This window comes from Arachis hypogaea, chromosome 17 (genome assembly GCF_003086295.3).
Source record: "Arachis hypogaea cultivar Tifrunner chromosome 17, arahy.Tifrunner.gnm2.J5K5, whole genome shotgun sequence".
Classification (NCBI taxonomy): Eukaryota; Viridiplantae; Streptophyta; class Magnoliopsida; order Fabales; family Fabaceae; genus Arachis; species Arachis hypogaea.
In genome coordinates, this window is record NC_092052.1 from 90,455,439 (window position 1) to 90,462,023 (window position 6,585).

The 6,585-nt window shown below is 43.0% G+C and overlaps 1 non-coding gene across 1 annotated transcript; it reads right to left on the bottom strand.

The window, feature by feature from the left end:
- Positions 1 to 848: 848 nt before the first annotated feature.
- Positions 849 to 955, bottom strand: LOC112767770 (small nucleolar RNA R71). Its single transcript, XR_003185211.1, has one exon. It is a non-coding gene; the product is annotated as a small nucleolar RNA R71 (small nucleolar RNA).
- Between the last annotated feature and the right edge of the window lie 5,630 nt (positions 956 to 6,585).

Sequence of the window (6,585 nt, forward strand, 5' to 3'; positions counted from 1 at the left end):
CCGGGGAGTTCACTTTAAGTGCAATGAGTGCTACAATTTTGGTTGCTGTAAATATGTGAATAGTGTAAATATTTGATTTTTGATTTGCTACTTAGCACTAATTGTACCTACTACTTTTCTCTTTAGTTAGTCTTAGTAGTCGTTGATTGTTAAGTGGTTCTTGCTTACTTGCATATTTTTGTTTTGCTTTTCATAATTGCATGGTTTTCATTGCCTCCTCAGTTAAATGACACAGTCGCTTCCAGACCCGAGCTTGGCCACTTTTGATCTGGAAATCGAAAGAACTTTAACTCATATAAGGCAAGCTTGGTGCCGGCTGGCTTTTGTGGATAGTGAATTGGAACCCCTTGAGGAACCCTCCTGTTCACTATCACCACCCATCTGTGACTATCATTCTCCAATCAATGAGGAGACTCTATATTCATCTATGGGAAGTATTGAACTCTCTTTGAGTGACTCAGGTGACACCGTCATGGCAGACCCACCTCGAAGAATCACCTTGAAGGAGGCCGGAGCTCCTGATCTTGATTTGCAACCGCTTCAAATTCTGTATCCGGCTTTAGACCCAAATTTTGAGCTCAAGTCTGGCACGATAAACTTGCTTTCCAAATACAATGGACTGCCTGGGAAAGATCCTCTAAAGTATCTAAAGGATTTCCAAGTTGCATGTGCAACTGCGAGAAGACATGGGGCGGATGAAGCCGCAGTGTTAGTCTTCGCTTTCCCTTTCTCTTTGGAAGGAAAGGCGAATGAGTGGTTTTATACTCAACTGGGTGAAGTTAGATCGAATTGGGACTTGTTGTATAAAGAATTTTTGGAAAAGTTCTACCCTCGTCAGAAAATAGACAAGTTACGGAGAGAGATCTCTTGCATTGTGCAACGAGATGGGGAGACTTTGTATGAATACTGGGAGAGATTTAAGAAGTTACTGGAGGCTTGCCCTCACCACAGGATTGATGAGTTGGTTCTTATCAGTTATTTCTGTCAAGGAATGCATCACCAAGACAAGCTCCTCCTAGATGCCGCGAGTGGAGGATCATTGACAAAAAACAAGACCGCTGCAGAAGCATGGGAAGTTATATCAGACTTGGCAGACTCAACTCAGCACTCAAGGGCAAGGAGTCCACAACCGAAAGCTTTGAGTGAAATTTCTCCCTTCGGAGATGCTATTCTGACCAAGACCCTTGGTGAAATGATAATCTTGTTGCGACAAATCACCCAAGGGCAACAAATTCTCCAAGCTTTGATAAATGCTCCACCTCAACCTCCAAGGATCGAAGGACCATCAAGGATATGTGGTGTTTGTGCTTGTAACACTCATTACACCGATGAGTGCCCTCAACTCCAAGAGGACACTACATTGGCGGTAGCCAACCCTTATCCGCAAAGACCAAATTACAATCAAGGATCCTACCAACATGGAGGCAATCAAAACCAAGAGTGGAAGGATAATTCAAACCAAAGGTGGAACCAAGCTCTTCAAGCTCGTCCCAACCAAAACGCTTAAATCTACTACCCTCAATATCCCCAAGGTCAACCACAATACCAACAACCCCACAATCTCAACCTCAAGCGAAATATCAACATCCCCATAGTAGGCCTAGCCCTCCTCAAGTTAACCAAGCCCTTCCCTCCAATCAACCTCACATGAATGACACAATTCACACCTTCATGCAAGAGCAACGAGAGTTCCATAAGAAACAAGAGGCATATATGGCTACAATAGCCGACGCCCTCTCCCGTTTAACTCCCCTCCTCAAACCGCACAAAACACCCAATAGGCTTCAACCTCAAGTAGTTTACCCTCCCAACCTCAACCCAACCCTAAGGGTAGAATTAATTCCATTACCCTTAGCAGCGGCACTAAACTTGATAAGAATGTTGCTATGCCTACAAATTTGAGTGAAGAGACAAACAATGAAGAGGTAGGAGATGAAGTGGAGGTGATGATGGATGAAGATGAAGGTGTTGACAAAAGTGAGGAAGAACCACCCAAGGTCAAGGAGCCGAAGAGAAAGACCTTGCTTGAAGATCCTTTGCCCATTCCATTCCCAACTTTAGCCAAGAAGGCCAAGAAACAAGAAGAGCTTGACCCCAATATGGTGGAGGTTTTTAAGAAGGTTGAAGTCACCGTCCCCCTCTTCCAAGCCATTCAACAAGTGTCCAAATATGCCAAGTTCCTTAAAGATGCTTGCACTCACAAAGACAAGCTTGGCAACCTCAATACAAAGCCAGTAGATGATTCTATCTCTTCTTTACTTCCTGAAAAATGCAATGATCCCGGCCCATGTTTGGTCACTTGCTTGATTGGTGGGATGAAATTCATGGACTGTATGTGTGATCTGGGGGCGTGCGTAAGCATTATGCCACTCCCCATTTATGAAAGATTGAATTTGTCACCCCTAAAGAGGTCCAGGGCGAGGTTTATGCTAGCCGATAAAAGTATTGTGTCAGTTGTGGGATTGCAGAGAATGTGCTAGTTAATATTCAAGGATTGCTCTTTCCAATTGATTTTCACATTTTGGAGACCCCTCCCATTGACTCTAACAAGCCATCGTCCATACTCCTTGGAAGGCCATTCTTAATGACGGCCCGTTTCAAGCTAGATGCACATTCAGGAGTCTATTCTTTCGAGTCGGATGGCAAGTTGGTCAAGTTCACTTTGGAGGAGTCCAACAAGCCCGTTCTTGAAGCTTATTCTATTTTTGGGTGCGACATCATTGAAGATCAAGTGATTGAGGATGGGAAGGAGCAAGAAAAAGAGGATGTTGCCAAGAAGTCAAATTCAAAGGATCAAACTCAACCTAAAAATGCCAAGGAGTTGGAGATTTTCCTCCTTGGTGAAGTCTCCAAGTGACAAATGAAGCCATGGTCCAACTTAGGACTCTAAACCAAAGTGCTCGGTGGGAGACACCCCACCATGGTAACTTTGTTCCAACTTTATCTCTTATCTATAGCCTTTTGAATAATTTGCTTTCTTGTGATATAATGAGTAACTTAGGTTTAGTTTGATGATTTTGAGTTGAATAAGTTAAATTACTTGTGGACCATGAAATTGTGCTTGTTTGAATGATTTGGGGTTGGTATGTTGATATGCTAAGGGTAGGAACCTTAGTTTTGAAGAGAAAGGAATTTTTTGAAACATGGCATCTGTGCATACGCACAAAACTGTGTTTTTCGCCACCTGTGCGGCCGCACGCACCTGTGCGTCCGTACACGACATAATATGCCCTCTGGTCGCAGTGCCAGCATAGCTAATGTGTGTGCGCTGCCCTGTTTTCTCTTATCTGTGCGTGCGCACAGCTGCATGCGTACGCACACGTCCCCTCTCATACTTCATTTGTGCGGCCGTACAGACGTGTGCGCCCCACACACACATTGATAGCCCCTCTGGTGGGAGCAAAGGAACAGCTTGTGCGTGTGCTCAACCTCCCCCATTTTTGGCCCCTGTGCATGCACACGGACCTGTGTGCGCATGCACACATGATTTTGTCCTCAAGTTAAAAAAAAAACTGTCTGTACGGTCGCACGTCTTTGTGCGTCCGCACGTCTTTACGCAACCTCTCTGGTCGCAGTGATCGCACGCGGTATGCGTTCGCACCCATTCTAAGTTTTCATATCTGTGCATCCGCACAGGCCCCTGTGCGCCCGCACACATCACGTTCTGGGCGTTAACAGGGCAACCTGCCTTGTTGAGAGGCAGCTCCTCTCTTCTCTTCTTTCCTCCATAGCTGCTCTCTCTCTCTCTTCTGTGCCCAGCTCCGTCGGTCCCTGCCGCCGGCCACCGCCCCCGTCAGATCACCGCCAGTGACCCTTCTCTCTCTTTCTTTTACTCTTCTTCTTTTTTCTTTCTTTTTTTCCCTTCTCTTTTCTCTATCCATCACCGGTGAGTTCTCTCTTCCGGTGCTTCTTTTTTTGGTGAACCCAAATGTCGTGATTTTGCAGTGGCTATAAGGAGTGCCATTGTTCCTCCCTCGTTCTTGTCCCTTTCACCTTATTATATCTCTGGTTCTTGCTTTTCCTTTATTTTTATGTTAATATTTTTATACTTGCTTTTATTTCTTTTATGTTGCTTAGATTTCATTAGTTTCTTTCTTTATTGTTTCTTTGTATTGCAAAGTGTTGTTGCTTGATTTTTGGGTTGGTTATGATCTAATTTGAGCTTAATTGTGATGAACTTGCACATTGCATACCACATGCTTGATAAAATACCTCAATAAACATTTTTTTTATTCATATGACTTGGCCATCATATGTGTTCAATTTATCTCTTGTTACGCATATTGTATGAACGGTGCAACTTCTATTATGACTTTTGATGGTAGAAAATTGAAATCACCAATGCATTCCCTTGTTTGTTGATATGAAATTTTGGTTGCAAATGCATTGTGTTGATGTAATCTAAGTTTCATTATTCATCTTGGAATTTAAATTGCGTAGCTACTCTACGAAAACTTTTGATGATGTCTTGATCAAACATCTTTTGGGCCTTCCAATTAAGAACATTGCATGTATGATTACTACTTTTTGAAGATGAACAATTGACAATTCCCTTTTGGTGCTTGCTTGTAGTTGCTTGCATTTCTCTGTTTTATATTTGCAACTTGAGCACTAAATCGTGAAGCTTTGAGCTGTGGATTGCCTTAAGGGTGTGGTTGCCATGATATTCGGCCGGTGTGTGTGTTAAAACCGCGCGCAACTTTGGAATATACACACCGTGTTTCCTGTAAATCACACTGTTTCTATAAACTCTTTTAACATTGTTAGTGATTCCTCATTGATTTTACTTAATTGTTGCCCTATGATCTCGAAGCTCTTTTCTTTGTATTTTCAAGATGAGGAAGAAAGGTAAGACACTGGTTACTGTGTCGGTTGAGCAAACTACTGCTCGTCCTCCTGATATTTGGTGGGATCACCAAGGTCATAGACCAGATACCTTGGTTAACTGAAGGGCCGACTGTCAATACAAGGCTATTAAGAAGCGTACAATCCATTGGGAGCGGCCGTTGAAGGTTCCAAGCTAATACAAGGTGACTAGTCACCAAAGGATCACCTCGCTTCATTGGGAGTTTCTCGAGCGAGAACCCATTGAAGTCAATGAGACTATGGTGCGGGAATTTTATGTGAACTACCAAGCTTGGGAAGCAAAGTCAGTCTTCCTCCGGGAAAAGATGTTAGATACATCCAATCAAGCTCTAGAAGCTGTTCTGGATATCCCCCACATTCCACTTGAGAAAGATGAATATTCCAAGATAAAGGTGGATGTCCTCAACGGAAGAGTATATCTGACTCCCATTCTTGAGAGAATAGGCCGTCCTGGTGCATCTTGGGAGTATAGTGATGAGCGGATAATTTATACGCCTTTTGGCATTGTTTTTAGTATGTTTTTAGTATATTTTAGTTAGTTTTTATTACATTTTTATTATTTTTTATTTAAAATTCACTTTTCTGGACTTTACTATGAGTTTGTGTGTTTTTCTGTGATTTCAAGTATTTTCTGGCTGAAATTGAGGGATCTGAGCAAAAATCTGATTCAGAGGCTGAAAAAGGACTGTAGATGCTGTTGGATTCTGACCTCCCTGCACTCGGAGTGGATTTTTAGGAGCTACAGATACCCAATTGGCGCGCTCTCAATGGCGTTGGAAAGTAGACATCCTGAGCTTTCCAGCAATATATAATAGTCCATACTTTACCCAAGATTTGATGGCCCAAACCGGCGTTCCAATTCAGCATAGAAATTCTGGCGTCAAAACGCCAGAACTGGCATAAAAGCTGGAGTCAAACGCCCAAACTGGCACAAAAGCTGGCGTTTAACTCCAAGAAAGGTCTCTACACATGGAAGCTTCAATGCTCAGCCCAAGCACACACCAAGTGGGCCCGGAAGAAGATTTCTGCATTAATTACCTATTTCTGTAACCCTAGGCTACTAGTTTTCTATAAATAGGACCTTTTGCTATGATACTTTAATCTTGGTTCTTCTGGTTCCCTCTCTGGGGCCGAAGCCAATGATCACCATTATCGCTTTTGTATTTTCAACGGTGGAGTTTCTACACACCATAGATTAAGGTATGGAGCTCTGCTGTTCTTCGTGAATTAATGCAAAGTACTACTGTTTTTCTATTCAATTCACGCCTACTTTTTCTCTAAGATATTCATTCGTTCTTCAACTTGATGAATGTGATGATCCGTGACACTCATCATCATTCTCACCTATGAAGATGTGCCTGACAAACCACCTCTGTTCTGCTAGCAGTGGCCTGAATGCGTATCTCTTGGGTTTCTAATCTAAGATTGGAACCTTCGTGGTATAGGCTAGAATTATTGGCAGCCATTCCTGAGATCCAGAATGTCTAAACCTTGTATGTGGTATTCTGAGTAGGATCTGGGAAGGGATGACTATGACAAGCTTCAAACTCGCAAGTGTTGGGCGTGTGACAGACGCAAAAGGGTCAATGGATCCTATTCCAACATGATTGAGAACCGACAGATGATTAGCCGTGCGGTGACAGCGTGCATAGAACATTTTCACTGAGAGGACGGGAAGTAGCCATTGACAACGGTGATGCCCAACATAAAGCTTGCCAT